This window comes from Vigna umbellata, chromosome 7 (genome assembly GCF_029865625.1).
Source record: "Vigna umbellata cultivar VRB3 chromosome 7, Vumbellata_1.0, whole genome shotgun sequence".
NCBI classification, from domain to species: Eukaryota; Viridiplantae; Streptophyta; class Magnoliopsida; order Fabales; family Fabaceae; genus Vigna; species Vigna umbellata.
The window spans coordinates 43,012,242-43,028,025 of NC_142171.1; the positions used below are offsets into that span (position 1 = coordinate 43,012,242).

At 38.1% G+C, this 15,784-nt stretch overlaps 1 long non-coding RNA gene and 9 other non-coding genes across 10 annotated transcripts; 1 reads left to right on the forward strand and 9 right to left on the reverse strand.

Annotated features, from left to right (window-relative positions):
• Positions 1-5: 5 nt before the first annotated feature.
• Positions 6-124, reverse strand: LOC148196084 (5S ribosomal RNA). Its single transcript, XR_015781297.1, has one exon. It is a non-coding gene; the product is annotated as a 5S ribosomal RNA (ribosomal RNA).
• Positions 125-334: 210 nt separating this feature from the next.
• LOC148196085 (5S ribosomal RNA) lies at positions 335-453 on the reverse strand. Its single transcript, XR_015781298.1, has one exon. It is a non-coding gene; the product is annotated as a 5S ribosomal RNA (ribosomal RNA).
• Positions 454-663: 210 nt separating this feature from the next.
• LOC148196086 (5S ribosomal RNA) lies at positions 664-782 on the reverse strand. The gene has a single exon (XR_015781299.1). It is a non-coding gene; the product is annotated as a 5S ribosomal RNA (ribosomal RNA).
• Positions 783-992: 210 nt separating this feature from the next.
• LOC148196087 (5S ribosomal RNA) lies at positions 993-1,111 on the reverse strand. The gene has a single exon (XR_015781300.1). It is a non-coding gene; the product is annotated as a 5S ribosomal RNA (ribosomal RNA).
• Positions 1,112-1,321: 210 nt separating this feature from the next.
• On the reverse strand, positions 1,322-1,440 carry LOC148196088 (5S ribosomal RNA). The gene has a single exon (XR_015781302.1). It is a non-coding gene; the product is annotated as a 5S ribosomal RNA (ribosomal RNA).
• Positions 1,441-1,650: 210 nt separating this feature from the next.
• On the reverse strand, positions 1,651-1,769 carry LOC148196089 (5S ribosomal RNA). Its single transcript, XR_015781303.1, has one exon. It is a non-coding gene; the product is annotated as a 5S ribosomal RNA (ribosomal RNA).
• A 210-nt stretch (positions 1,770-1,979) lies between these two features.
• LOC148196090 (5S ribosomal RNA) lies at positions 1,980-2,098 on the reverse strand. Its single transcript, XR_015781304.1, has one exon. It is a non-coding gene; the product is annotated as a 5S ribosomal RNA (ribosomal RNA).
• A 210-nt stretch (positions 2,099-2,308) lies between these two features.
• LOC148196091 (5S ribosomal RNA) lies at positions 2,309-2,427 on the reverse strand. The gene has a single exon (XR_015781305.1). It is a non-coding gene; the product is annotated as a 5S ribosomal RNA (ribosomal RNA).
• Positions 2,428-2,637: 210 nt separating this feature from the next.
• LOC148196092 (5S ribosomal RNA) lies at positions 2,638-2,756 on the reverse strand. Its single transcript, XR_015781306.1, has one exon. It is a non-coding gene; the product is annotated as a 5S ribosomal RNA (ribosomal RNA).
• Positions 2,757-12,145: 9,389 nt separating this feature from the next.
• LOC148196093 (uncharacterized) lies at positions 12,146-15,583 on the forward strand. The gene is made up of 7 exons (XR_015780687.1): positions 12,146-12,448; positions 12,592-12,687; positions 12,818-13,048; positions 13,714-13,806; positions 14,592-14,667; positions 14,865-14,960; positions 15,036-15,583. It is a non-coding gene; the product is annotated as an uncharacterized LOC148196093 (long non-coding RNA).
• Positions 15,584-15,784: the final 201 nt, after the last annotated feature.

The following is a 15,784-nucleotide window of genomic DNA, read 5'->3' on the forward strand; positions in this document are numbered from 1 at the left end:
AAAAAGAGGTGCAACACGAGGACTTCCCAGGAGGTCACCCATCCTAGTACTACTCTCGCCCAAGCACGCTTAACTGCAGAGTTCTGATGGGATCCGGTGCATTAGTGCTGGTATGATCGCACCTGCCAAGTATCGCACGATCAATGTATGTATGGCTTCGGCAGCGTGTATAGGTTTTAACACTTGGTGAGACGCGTGCGAGGGCCCTGAGGTGGATGGTTTTCTCCGAAAAAGTCGTGGTAAGAGTTAGTTGGATGTCGTGTCGGCGTTACTTGGTTGCGGCGACTAACAAGGACGAAAATAAAACGTAAAAAAGAAACGAACGTCAAAAAAAGAGGTGCAACACGAGGACTTCCCAGGAGGTCACCCATCCTAGTACTACTCTCGCCCAAGCACGCTTAACTGCAGAGTTCTGATGGGATCCGGTGCATTAGTGCTGGTATGATCGCACCTGCCAAGTATCGCACGATCAATGTATGTATGGCTTCGGCAGCGTGTATAGGTTTTAACACTTGGTGAGACGCGTGCGAGGGCCCTGAGGTGGATGGTTTTCTCCGAAAAAGTCGTGGTAAGAGTTAGTTGGATGTCGTGTCGGCGTTACTTGGTTGCGGCGACTAACAAGGACGAAAATAAAACGTAAAAAAGAAACGAACGTCAAAAAAAGAGGTGCAACACGAGGACTTCCCAGGAGGTCACCCATCCTAGTACTACTCTCGCCCAAGCACGCTTAACTGCAGAGTTCTGATGGGATCCGGTGCATTAGTGCTGGTATGATCGCACCTGCCAAGTATCGCACGATCAATGTATGTATGGCTTCGGCAGCGTGTATAGGTTTTAACACTTGGTGAGACGCGTGCGAGGGCCCTGAGGTGGATGGTTTTCTCCGAAAAAGTCGTGGTAAGAGTTAGTTGGATGTCGTGTCGGCGTTACTTGGTTGCGGCGACTAACAAGGACGAAAATAAAACGTAAAAAAGAAACGAACGTCAAAAAAAGAGGTGCAACACGAGGACTTCCCAGGAGGTCACCCATCCTAGTACTACTCTCGCCCAAGCACGCTTAACTGCAGAGTTCTGATGGGATCCGGTGCATTAGTGCTGGTATGATCGCACCTGCCAAGTATCGCACGATCAATGTATGTATGGCTTCGGCAGCGTGTATAGGTTTTAACACTTGGTGAGACGCGTGCGAGGGCCCTGAGGTGGATGGTTTTCTCCGAAAAAGTCGTGGTAAGAGTTAGTTGGATGTCGTGTCGGCGTTACTTGGTTGCGGCGACTAACAAGGACGAAAATAAAACGTAAAAAAGAAACGAACGTCAAAAAAAGAGGTGCAACACGAGGACTTCCCAGGAGGTCACCCATCCTAGTACTACTCTCGCCCAAGCACGCTTAACTGCAGAGTTCTGATGGGATCCGGTGCATTAGTGCTGGTATGATCGCACCTGCCAAGTATCGCACGATCAATGTATGTATGGCTTCGGCAGCGTGTATAGGTTTTAACACTTGGTGAGACGCGTGCGAGGGCCCTGAGGTGGATGGTTTTCTCCGAAAAAGTCGTGGTAAGAGTTAGTTGGATGTCGTGTCGGCGTTACTTGGTTGCGGCGACTAACAAGGACGAAAATAAAACGTAAAAAAGAAACGAACGTCAAAAAAAGAGGTGCAACACGAGGACTTCCCAGGAGGTCACCCATCCTAGTACTACTCTCGCCCAAGCACGCTTAACTGCAGAGTTCTGATGGGATCCGGTGCATTAGTGCTGGTATGATCGCACCTGCCAAGTATCGCACGATCAATGTATGTATGGCTTCGGCAGCGTGTATAGGTTTTAACACTTGGTGAGACGCGTGCGAGGGCCCTGAGGTGGATGGTTTTCTCCGAAAAAGTCGTGGTAAGAGTTAGTTGGATGTCGTGTCGGCGTTACTTGGTTGCGGCGACTAACAAGGACGAAAATAAAACGTAAAAAAGAAACGAACGTCAAAAAAAGAGGTGCAACACGAGGACTTCCCAGGAGGTCACCCATCCTAGTACTACTCTCGCCCAAGCACGCTTAACTGCAGAGTTCTGATGGGATCCGGTGCATTAGTGCTGGTATGATCGCACCTGCCAAGTATCGCACGATCAATGTATGTATGGCTTCGGCAGCGTGTATAGGTTTTAACACTTGGTGAGACGCGTGCGAGGGCCCTGAGGTGGATGGTTTTCTCCGAAAAAGTCGTGGTAAGAGTTAGTTGGATGTCGTGTCGGCGTTACTTGGTTGCGGCGACTAACAAGGACGAAAATAAAACGTAAAAAAGAAACGAACGTCAAAAAAAGAGGTGCAACACGAGGACTTCCCAGGAGGTCACCCATCCTAGTACTACTCTCGCCCAAGCACGCTTAACTGCAGAGTTCTGATGGGATCCGGTGCATTAGTGCTGGTATGATCGCACCTGCCAAGTATCGCACGATCAATGTATGTATGGCTTCGGCAGCGTGTATAGGTTTTAACACTTGGTGAGACGCGTGCGAGGGCCCTGAGGTGGATGGTTTTCTCCGAAAAAGTCGTGGTAAGAGTTAGTTGGATGTCGTGTCGGCGTTACTTGGTTGCGGCGACTAACAAGGACGAAAATAAAACGTAAAAAAGAAACGAACGTCAAAAAAAGAGGTGCAACACGAGGACTTCCCAGGAGGTCACCCATCCTAGTACTACTCTCGCCCAAGCACGCTTAACTGCAGAGTTCTGATGGGATCCGGTGCATTAGTGCTGGTATGATCGCACCTGCCAAGTATCGCACGATCAATGTATGTATGGCTTCGGCAGCGTGTATAGGTTTTAACACTTGGTGAGACGCGTGCGAGGGCCCTGAGGTGGATGGTTTTCTCCGAAAAAGTCGTGGTAAGAGTTAGTTGGATGTCGTGTCGGCGTTACTTGGTTGCGGCGACTAACAAGGACGAAAATAAAACGTAAAAAAGAAACGAACGTCAAAAAAAGAGGTGCAATCCTTAAAATGATCCTAACATTTGCTCTGGTTAACCGTTTTCCTATTATGATATATGTATTTGGGGTAGAAAAAAATTTCTGACACCGTGGTAGCTAGCGTAGCCAGCTAGTGCTTCTAGATCTCCCAGAAAATGGTTTTTTCTATCTTTTCAGAAATTATTTACTTTTTTAGGAAACTTTGAAAAAATATGTAAAATGGTGAGACTTTGAGTTTTTTTGGATATTCGGTTTCAATAAAACTGATGTCAAATGCGTTAAGTAAAATCGATATTTTTTCCTAGTATGATAACCTAATCCCATTGAGTATTCTTTCAACAACAAGCCACTTCTATCAACACAAGTATTCTTTTAAAAATACTAAGGACATGCTATTTATATTTTCTTTTAAAAAGGTGTTCTTATATACCTAAAAGGCTGTTTCTTTCGAATCATTTCTTTCGAATCAATATTTTTCTTTCAAAATGACTTAAAATGTGAATAGACATATGTTTGTAATACACATAACACGAATAAGAATTTTCTAATACACATAAACGCGAGAAAGAAGGTGGAAGGTGCAAAAAGTAAATTATATGTTTGTAGTATGTAAAAGCACGTTTGTTCAGAAAATCAAATAGTATAATTAGGACCACTGTGTTGTCTGTTTTATAACCATTTTTGTGGCTCTTACAACTTCACAGAATAATGTGTGCCATTCTATATATAACAGCTAATCGTTGATATCTTCTGAGGTTTATTTATATAGTAGAGGTTTATTTATATAGTAGAGATATCTGTACTTTTAATTTGTGTTAGATATAATATTAGAGTATCATTTTTTTTCTAATGATTTTTCTTTTATAATGTTATTATTTATTTTATTTACACTCATTTATTTCATATATTTAACAAAAGTCTTCATTTTAATCCATATACTCAAAATATCATTTATAAGTCTTACAATAACTTGTTTAATCTATTTTAGTGTTTATGTTCATCATTTTTAATTTCTTTTAGTTTACAGTTCAAAATCACAGTGCTAAATTAAAAAAATTGTTAAATTATAAGGAATAATTAAGTAATTACATCTTATTATCCTTTTAAATATTATAAATAATTGTAATTTATAATCGAATGAGTTTATTAAATTTACAAAATTACAAAATTATTTATTAACCTTTGATCAAACTTATAAATTTCAAACACTTAGTTCTATACCGTTCTTACTTATCCCTTATTTTTTTCAAACATGGTTTATATATAGGTTTAATACCCAATTTTGTCCCCAGTTTGGTTGGCAAATCTCAATTTAGTTCCTTGTTATAAAAGTGTTTGAAATATGTTCTTACTTTTAAATTTTTTAGTCAAATTAGTCTTTTCCGTTAAATATAACCAAACGGAGTTAATGGGATGATGATGTGGCAGAATGCAATGATAACATGTTATTCTTATATTATATGCACAATGACGTGTTAGAAGTTAAAGAAAATTGGAAGGGAAAGTTGGAAGGAAATGTTGGAAGGGAAAGTTGAAAGGTAAATAAATTTGAGTCTTTGTTTTCTTGTATTTTATGGATTTGAGAAAGTCTCTCTCTTTGTTGAAAGGGAAATCACCCCACTACATCTCAAATTCACTTGAGAGAATGAAAAAAGAAGAAAGATAAAATCAAGGTGGAATAAACTCGAAATAGCAACATTCATGATGAAAAAGATGCGATTTTTGGATTACATTCGAGAAGGGTAGAGGTGATTTTAGCAAGGATGAAGAGAGCATGAGCGTGTTGAAGAGGGGGCATTTGGGAGAGGGTTTGAGGGTTGGAGAGCGACAAAAAGTCGTTAAAATGCATTCGGAGTAGTTGAAGGTTGGAGAGAGTGACGTTGGCTGCACCCATAACCGACTCAGGAACTGCACCGCTCTCACTTGCTTTCACCATTTTGAAATTAAGAGGTTAGAGTAGAGAGAGAAGATGGTAGCTACCACCACTGTCACATAGGCACACACAGAACACACACAGAACACAGGTACAAGGTAGGGTTTGGTTCTTCTTTTATGCTACAAAATATAAGAAAACAGAGAGTCGATGTTGTTGGGTTGAAAGGGAAAGTTGAAAGGGAAAGTTGGAAGGGAAAGTTGAAAGAGAAGGTTCAGAATTTTTCTAGGTTTGGATTTGGAAGGGGAAGCTGAAAGAGAGTTCCCAAACTGGGAAGTGAATCAAAGACAAAATGTGGCTGCCTATCTTCCCGGACAAATTCAGCGAACGTCACGTAAGCGGGGGCGGACGGAGGAAGAGGCGAAACGGTAGTGGGTGGTGGCTGCAGTGTGATGAAAGCGGGGCGAACGATGTCGTATTTGGAAGGGTTAGTAACAGAAAATACAATTTTTGACAATTTAAAAATAACAATATCCAGCTCAACCTTTGACAACTTAACATGTCACCGCATACAATATAAAACTAATATAAAAATGACCTGTTATCACTGAATTCTGCCAGATAATCAATCTCTTAACTCCGTTTGGATATATTTAACGTAAGGGACTAATTTGACTCAAAAATTTAAAAGTAAGAACCCATTTCAAACAAAATGGACTAAATTGAGATTTACCAACCAAACTGGGGACAAAATTGGGTATTAAACCTTTATATATATCTAGGTTTGTTAAAAACATATATTTTTTATTTTCCAATTATGTTAAAACAAAAATATTCACCAATGGTTATCGACTATTATTATTATAAAAATTAATTTAATAATATTTAAATTTAATAATTAACTTTTAAAATGTTTAATTAATAACTAATTTCGTAGGAATGTTAATACAGTTGGAGAGGGCGTCACTATATATCCTCTTAGTTTCTAAAATATAAATTAACATTTCATATCCCGAATATTAATTAATTGTTTTTACAAAAATCATATTGTTGAAAATTCAAATCAAAAGAAACATTTTTTTTCTTCGAATATTAAGAATCAAAGAAGAAATTTACATCAATACTAAAATATAGGCTTAATTACCTACTTAGTCCCCATGTTCGGAGGTAATTTGCTGTTTAGTACCCGGTTTTAAAAATGTAGGCATTTGATACCTATGTTTTGAAATTTGTATCAATTGAATCCTACCCACTTAACGCCGTTATAAATCTAACGTTTTTCTGACTTTGTATGTGATTTGTGGACGAGCGTTTGTGGACGAGCGTCCTCTTAACGCTCGCCCTGTGGACGCAAGTACGTTCAGTGGACGCTCGTCCAGCGAAGCGAACACCCAGTCAGGCAGAAGAGGATGCTTGTCCAGCGAAGCGAACGCCCAGTCAGGCAGAAGAGGACGCTCGTCCAGCGAAGCGAACGCCCAGTCAGGCAGAAGAGGACGCTCGTCCAACGAAGCGAACGCCCAGTCAGGCAGAAGACGACGCTCGTCCAGCGAAGCCAACGCCCAGGCAGAAGAGGAGGCTTGTTCAGCGAACTAAGAGGACGCTCGTCCACAACCGCTCGTCCACAAATCACATACACAGTCAGAAAAACGTTAGATTTATAACGGCGTTAAGTGGGTAGGATTCAATTGATACAAATTTCAAAACATAGGTATCAAATGCCTACATTTTTAAAACCGGGTACTAAACAGCAAATTACCTCCGAACATGGGGACTAAGTAGGTAATTAAGCCTAAAATATACTACTTGATAACACGAGAATAATTTGGACAAAAATAAATTTTATAGGTTTCTCAACACATTAAGAAAAAATAATAGACACTTTAAATTAATAGTCAAATATTCTCACATAACAGTAAAACAAAAAATAAATAAAAATATTAAAAATATTAAAAATATTAAAAAAATAAAAATTGTAATGAGTATTAGAAACAACTTAATTTAATTAATTGGCCCAAGGTGAGTGATAACGGACTAACACTACAAAAAAGAAGGGCATTAGCGAAGGTCAGAAGCCCTCGGAAACAACCCAAAATCGTCGGTAAAAGGTAATTACAGACGGCTTATCGACGGCCAAAGAGCCATCGGTAAATCACTTGTCACTAATATTTACCGAGAGCTTTAGCCCTTGGGTAATTACCGAGGGCCAAAAGCCTTCGGTAATTACCGAGGGCCAGAAGCCTTCGGTAATTTCCGAAGGGCAAAAGCCTTCGGTAATTTCCGAAGGGCAAAAGCCTTCGGTAATTACCTAAGGGCAAAAGCCTTCGGTAATTTCCGAAGGCCACAAACCTTCGGTAATTACCGAGGGCTATAAGCCTTTGGTAATTACCGAAGGACAAAAGCCCTCGGTTATTACCCAAGGGCTAAAGCCTTCGGTAATTACCTAACGTGTGTATTTACCGAAGGGCAAAAGCCTTCGGTAAGTTGGAGCGAAATGTAAGAGACAATTGTATTTCTTATGAAACCAACAACATAAACAGACCTGCATAACAATTTTAAAGCACAAACAGACCTGCATAACAGTTTTCAAGCACATACAGACCTGCATAATGTGCATCTCAAAGATGCAATCATTGATCAATATCCATAGAACATCTATTAATCTATAGAACATCCATTAATCCATAGAACATCCATTAATCCATAGAACATGTATTTATAGTTAAAACATAAAACAATGTAACATAATGATGTTCTAACATCCAAAGTCATCTAGTTGATCTAACATCGAAATAATCTAAACTCCAAATGTTCTAATATCCAAATGTTTCTATAACAACTAATAACAAAATGAAACTAATAATGTACATAGTTATCATCAGAATGATCTTCATCATCCTACTTCTCTATTGATGGCTGGACTGTTGACGGCTGGACTAGTGTGGGTTGGACTGATGAGGGTTGGACTGATGTGGGCTGCTGAGGGGCAGCAGGTGACAAGGAGGGTCGTGGCTAGGTTAGAGGGATATTGAATTCATCTTGTGACGTTTCAGGAAACACTCTCATGACTAGGGCCTTAAAGTTTGTAAACTCTGCTCTCAGATCAGTGATTTCCTGGTCACGTTGCTCCACTGCCTGCGTGAGGCAGAGAATGACCTCGTTAGGAGCAATGGTGGAAGAAGAAGGTTGGTGCTTTAGAGTACCTCCTCTCGATGTTGTATAGTTTGCAGCAAGTTGTCCTGCACCGTACATCGACCCTTTTTCTTCCCACCAACGATCTCGACCCAGCATTGTGTCCTACGTATGTCGTCTTCTGCATTACTGCCATCATCCGGTGTAGGAGCTGACTCATGTTCAGATCTAACCTGTGAAAGTCTCATAGAAAATTCTTCCTGTTGAAACATTAAAAGCAATGTTAGGGAATGATAGAATAACATAAATGAAAAATTAGTAATAGTAATAGTGTTATTTGCTTACATGAGTCTTCCGAGATCTTTCATCAACGAATTGATTAGTGCCCTTCCTTACATGAGTCTGTGCAAAGACCTCATCAACATGGACCGCCCGTCCCAGAGCTTGTGCCTGTAACATAATTTATAATTAGAAGTGTACATATGGAATACAAAATACATAACTTATATATGAAAGAAAAAGTTATGTAATGAAATTTTACCATACGAATGGCATGCTCATGAATGGTTATCGACCCACCAGTATGCAGGGTGCCACCCTTTTCAGATGCTCTGTTTCTCTGCGCCTTGGCACACTTATTGCGAAACTCTACTGTATTCTAATGAGCCAGTAAAGAGTTCCAAATTTGTTCGCCCAGCCAGTAAGGGCGCTCTCCTACATTGCGGACATCCCTAAACATCTTTGACAGCCAATGAGATGCTTTCATGTGGAAATTTCTGTGTATCTGTGTTTCATGTTCAGGTTTCCACTGCACCTTCATTTGTAACATTAAACAGAACAAACATTGATTAATGAACATACTAAAATAAGAGGGACAATTAGTTTATAAGATTGTTCACCTAAAAGCGCTCCCAGAATGGCTTTCTGTCGTCATCAGGTATTGCTCCCCAAGTAGGCCATGGACTTAAAAATTGTTGCTTAATTGAACGTGTGATGGCCTGGGAAGCAACCCTAGATGGAATAAACCTTCATAATAAAAGTCATTTCAATTACCAGTAAGGTATAAACATAAAATTATATGAAGAGAATAAAATCTTACCCTTGACCATACGGCCCAATCCATGGTCGATCATGGAGGGGCGGGTCAAGACCTTCACCATCACCACTTGAATCTAGATCAGCAGATGGTGTGACAGTCTCACAAGGCGGTATAGAATATGAGGAAGGTATAGAAGTAGGGTCAGGAAGAGGAGTGGGGGTAATAACCACAGGGGGAGGAGTGGGGGTTATAATAACAGGAAGAGGAAGAGGGTCTTCACTCTTCTTTTGATTTGGGCAGTCTGCTTTTAGGTGCCCCCTTTCTCCGCAACCATAACATTTATAGTGTGAGGAAGATCCTTGATTTTCTTTCTTTTCGAATTTTAATCTTCCTTTGTCTTTTGATTTCATGAACCTGTTGAGCCTTTTTATCATGAGTCTCAAATTTTCTTCTTCGTCTGAGTCTTCATCTTCCGATTTACCTTTGCTTCTTTCAACCTCCGACTTTAATGCCAAACTCTTCTTGTTGTTTTTGGCTTTTGCTTCTTCTTTCAACCTCTGAGTCTTCACAAGAAATTCTTTGATAGGAATTGCATCAACCGGGGAGAGTTCTATGCTATGAATGCCCCTCCTCCAGTTTCCCCTCCACGCAGGAATGTTAGAGCTACCAGACCACCCGTAGCGCCTTCCGTTCCTTCCCCTGATCTTTTCACTCGCTACATGCAGCAGAGTTTGGCTCGCCAGGACGACGTCCGCGACTGGTGCACTACTATGCGGTAGGGTCAGGTGTCCTTACAGGATAACATGTATAACTTGTCCCTGGACATCCCTGATTTTCCTCCAGATTCCCTAATGACTGGAGCCTAGTTTGCAACGCAGATTCCATAGCCTGAGGGCAGGCCTGAGTCCAGGTGGGGGAGTGCTTATCCAAGAGCACCAGAGCCAGAGCTAGATGAGCAAGATGACATGATGGCAGGCGATGGTGATGAGGAGGAAGAGGAGCCGGATCCCAGATGGACACAGCAGAGTTATCATTCACAGGAGAGACATTGGAGATCAAGATCTGATGGGTCGTGGTAGAGCGGCTCCTGTTGTTTATGTTGATTGTCATTTTGTATTTCAGTTTAGTTGTTTGTATGTGGAATTTTGTTTAGTTGATTTATGTTTGTGGTTGTAAAGACAATTGTGTTTTGATTTAATGATTTGGCATTGTCTGATTAAATTATCTGATTCTTGAGGATGATGACATGTATGTTTGTGGTGGCTGTGCTTCAAAATTTTTATCTGTGTGTATGAATATGACCAGGTCTGTGAGTGTTGAGAGCATATGATGATTGAGAGATATTGAGTTGTCTAGATATGGAATTGGCTTTTGCAAGATTTTGATTCTACGTATATACACACACTTTTTGGTTAAGGATGAAAAAGGCCCTGTTGATTATTGATTATATAGCTACTTGACCAGATAGCCAACCTTTAGACACTGTGATTCAATTGTGAACCTCTTTGAGCCTTGATTTATTTCTTTCACCTTGAGCCTATTGTGTGATCCTACCTTACACCTTAGAAGAGAACATGTACAATGCTTTAAATGAGGTTACGGTTGAATTCAAGTTTGGGGGAAGAAAAGAAAAATAAAATAAAAATGAAAATGATAAAAATGATGCTCAAAATGGAAAAGAAGGTTGAGCTGTGAAAGAAAATGGTATGTAATGTATGATATATTTTGGGATATGAGTACTGGATTAGGAATTGAAGTTGTTCTCTTCTTAATAGGTGTCTTTGAATCCAAGAAAAACCATGATTTTTTTTTCTAGCCAAGCCAAGCCTTAACCTGAAAAGACCTTTGGGCTTAACCAATAGTGTGTGAAGTGTGTGAATCAAATGAAATGCAAAAGCTGATGAAGTTCTATGTCAATTCTACTGTCATGTGAGGACAAACACTTGAGTGTGAGTAATGATAAATGCTGATCTAGTTGTTCATATTTTATGCACAGATGATTTTATGAGTGATGCACCATGTCATACTTGTTGAAATCTTTGGGAATGCATGTGATTTTTTCTGATGTGCCAAGTCATTCTATCAAAATGTCAAATGTCTTTTGTGTTGTGTTGCTCAGTTTCTTTCTGTGATTTCCTGAGGGCATGAAATAGTTCAAGTTTGGGGGAGTTGATAAGTGTGAAAAAGAGTTGTTTTTACACTTATAAATGATCTCAATCTTCTAATTATTCATGTTATTACTCAGTGAAATGTCGTAATAGGAAGTAGATTGTTTTGTATATTATTGTACAGGAAAGATGTATAATTGGGAGTCTATCAGCCAATTCTCGCATAGCGCAAGCCACAATTCGCACTGCCAGGAAACGGAAATTCGCATAGCGCACCATTACTTGTGCGCTATGCGAATAACATCAGTTGAGAGGCAGCAGTTACAAGAAATTCGCATAGCGCACACACACCTGTGCGCTGAGTGAATTAATTAAGTTAAGTGGCTTTAAAAGACGTGACAGAAAAGAGAAACTATCTTCTGACACACGAAAATAGCCAAAGAAAGACTGGAGAACTCAGGAGACGATCAGGAGACCTGTCAAGACATCAAGACTTCACTTTATGCAAGGAATTGCTGTAAAGAGTACGTTTGAGATGTTTAGGATAGGCTAAATTTTCTGTTCATTTGAATTGGTTGTATGATGAAACATTAATGTAAATTTCCTGTGCAATATATGTTTTTGTTCATGTTCTTTTCTTGACTTGCTTTTGATTATACGAAAGTATTAATCTCTTTAAAAGTTCTTTTTTACTGGAAAGTATTTTTAGAACCAGAAACGTACACTAGTGGAAAAATAGTATATTATGACTAACCTATTATAACTGGTAAAAATAATCCATCATAATAGGTTGATCGGTGGCAAACTTGTAATAAAAGTTAAACATATTATAACGTAGTTTTGTAAATCAGTTATAATATGAAACGCGGTGACAAACTTGTAAATAAGTTTAAAACATATTACAACGTAGTTATGAAAACCAGTCATAATATAAAATGCGGTGGCAAATTTGTAAATAAGTTCAAATCTTATTATTACAGAGTTATGGACACCTTAAATTTTTTTTAATGTATTATAACTTATTTTTAGAAACCAGTCGTAATATCCCAATCTGATTTTCACTTTTTCCCCCTAATTTCTCTTCCCTCTCTTCCTCACTTTCGTTCCCCGTAATAGACCACTACCATTGAACCACTCTTCCTCTCTTCTTCACTCTCCATCATCCGTTGTTCACTCAACCATTCACTCTCCATCAGTCGTTCATTCACTGCCTTACGAGAGCGTTTCTCTCGTCTCCATTATCGAAAGGCTCTCGTTGCCTCTCCATCATCGAAGGCTCTTGCTGCCTCTCCATCATCGAAGGCTCTTGCTGCCTCTCCATCATCTCGTTGAACCACAGTTCAAGCAGTAAGCACTCTCCTTTACCTCTCAGCCTTTCACCTACATCTTTCACCCTCAACTGCTAGGGTTTCTTCGAATCTTCATCTTCTCACCTTTTTACCAATTGTTTTGACTTTTCCTACATTTTTCATTGAAATCGGTTCCCTCAGTGTTTGTCTAGGTAGGCTTTGAGATGATTGATGCAATTGCTGAGTCGTAGGGGATTCCTATGAACACTGCCCATTCCAAAGCCATTTTCGGAAAAGGTTTGCTTGTTCCCTTGCTTAGATATTTCTATTTTCTAATATGCACATTGAAATTTACTCTTATTGGTTGGAATTTTTGTGAATTTATATGTACTATTGAAAGTATTTAAGTTTAATATTACAACAACAGGGATAGGAAAATCTCGAAATTGACAATGACTGATAAAGGAATACCAGTATTTTCGGCAGTTTAAGCTTTGACAGAGTGGATGGTCTTTAGCTCCCTTAGTTTCTTGGGAGGCTTTGCAGTTGCCCTGATTGATGATCCTCTGTGGGTCATGAACACTGTCCCTGTTGAGGCCGAGTTCAACACCCTCGGTGTCATATATGAACGTGGATTGATTGGAACCTACCAAAACTGGTATGCCTTTCTTCCATAATAGTAAATTAGTAGAGGGACTCATTCTAGGAAAAGTAGAACATAGTTGGGGTAGAAAGTAGCTTTCTCATTGACTAATTAGATTAGAAGCATATCTCACTTTAGCTTAATTTCTATTCATCACTGCTAAATGCTTAAACACAACTCAAGTGGTACCAACTTTTGTCCTTTACCATAGACAGGGCACTGTTATACAGATACACTTGTTTAGCTCCCTTAGTTTCTTCTCATTTGAATATTGGGTGTTTAGAAGAGCTTATACTGAGCTAATTTTAAAGTGACTTATGAATTTCTTATGAGTCCCTTTAGCTTATTTCAATTAGTTTCAAGGTGAATATAAACATAATCTCTTCTTATTTTAGTACGCTTATTATATAGGCTCTTATGTTATATTAATCTTGAAAAAGAACTTATTCTGCTTATCCAAATGCACTTATAATATTTCTAGACTGTTAGAGCTAGTATATTGAAAACTAGAAAGTTGTAGCAAGTTGGCAGTCATGCCGACAATCATGGAATCAAAGTTCCTCTTATTAAATTCAATAGTTTGACTAATTTAGGTCTATCATATTGTTTAATCTTATTAAATATCGTTTGCTATGATGAATACACTTGTGAGCTTCTACTAACCTAGCTTACTGTTGTAGGGTTTAAAATCTGAGTTAGAAAAGGCTTCACCTACTTTGGGCCGTGGTGCTACATACTTGAAGGAATTACGCATTAAGGCCTTACCAAGATTGGTATTATCCTTTTCAAATGATATATTTTGGATACTGTTTTCTTTGATGCCATGTGATTTCAGTTGGATTACACTTTTTGGTAACTAATCTTTTTGGTAAATTTCTTCTCATGCATGCGCATTCCAATCATCTATTCTCCTTCTTCTTCTTCTACCCTTAATTCCTTTCTAATTAAAAGCTAATAATTTATCTCCTAAAACATAACAATTCAAGTAGAAAACTACATTCCCAGTATTGACGTTTGCAAACAGAAAAAAAGCCTTAAATTATGAAAATGATATTTGTCCTTTTTCGGCAGTAAATATAAATAGATTATTATTATTATTATATCCACCAATTAGATCCACGTGGGATTGGAGGGGAATGTAAAATGATTTTTGATACCGAGACATTAAATGGTTGGGTGTTTGAAAAGTAAATGGATGGTTTTGTTGGCATTGGAGACTTAAAAAGTGTGGGACTGGATGGTCCGTAGCAGCCTCAATGATTTTGAAGGAGTGTCTCTCTTTTTCTCTTTCTAATCAATTCATCTAGGCTGCTTCTGTACACACTTTAGAGTCTGTACCACACCACGGCTTGCACATGTTGCACCACCACACCACACCATAAGTCTTTTATTTGTTGTCTTTTTGGAATAAGAGTAGAAGGAGGGTCATTGAGAATGAACACAACACAACAAAATAACCTTAGAGGTTTTCATAAACGTTATTAAATAACCTTCCATTCTATTTTGATTCCTTCTTATATTATTATTATTATGTAATGGATGTCAAACTTTTGTATAGGTCTTTGGAAGCTCATTCAAGGTTACGGGGTGTTCCATCTATTTCTAGGAAGAAGATGCAAATAATCACACCTAATGTAAGAGAAGTTCACCTTCCTTTGTTTTGTGTTTTGTGATTGTTATTTTTATGAGGAATTGGCTGTGTTGTTGGTTTTGTGAAATTTGGTTTAGCAAAATATACAAAGCTACATGGTGCAAAGGCTAGCTAGAGTATAATCTGATATTTTGTGTCTTTGGTTTGAATGAGTCTTCATTATTTGTATTTAATTTGCAGTATCGACGTCAATTGGGCAGCTATGAATGTGGGTATTATGTAATGAAACACATGCATACCATTATTTGTACAAACATTACTGAATCATGGAATAAGGTATTAAAATATTAACTAAATACTTATCCAACTATTCATTACAATATTGTTTTAACTCTATTATTTTATTTGTAGATCTTTAATGATTCATCTCCCATGAAAGCTGCAGACATTGAAGACATTAGAAGGAACTGGGCTTCTTTTATTTTAAGTGTTAGTAGAAACTTGGCTACACTTAAATAGTATATGTACATTAATGAAATATTTGGATTTAATATATAGTTTCATGTATAAATGATGTATTAAATAGGCTTAATACCCTATTTTGTCCTCAGTTTCGCTCGAAAATGTCAAATTAGTCCATCCTTTAAAAAATGCGTCAATTACGTCCTCACTTAATAAAATTTGCATCAATGAAATCCCTTCCGTTAAATCCGTATAAACGGCGTTAATTATCTAAGTAGAAGAAAGAGAAAAATAATTAACGTCGTTTGTACGAATTTAACGGAAGGGATTTTATTGATGCAAATTTTATTAAGTGAGGACGTAATTGACGCATTTTTTAAAGAATGGACTAATTTGATATTTTCGAACGAAACTGGGGACAAAATAGGGTATTAAGCCTATTAAATATTAGACTATTTAACTTTTGAAATGAATTCTATTTTGTTAGTTTCAATAAATTTGTTTATTTAAAGCTATATTTATTATAAATGGATTGGATGATATGATAATACAGGAATATTATTATAATTTCATTGGATGGTCAAATTTAATAATCAATTTTTTTTTATTAAAACATTTATTATAACGTACTAAGCAATATGATATGGTACGTTGATCACATATTATAACGTACAATAATATGTATGTAATAATATATA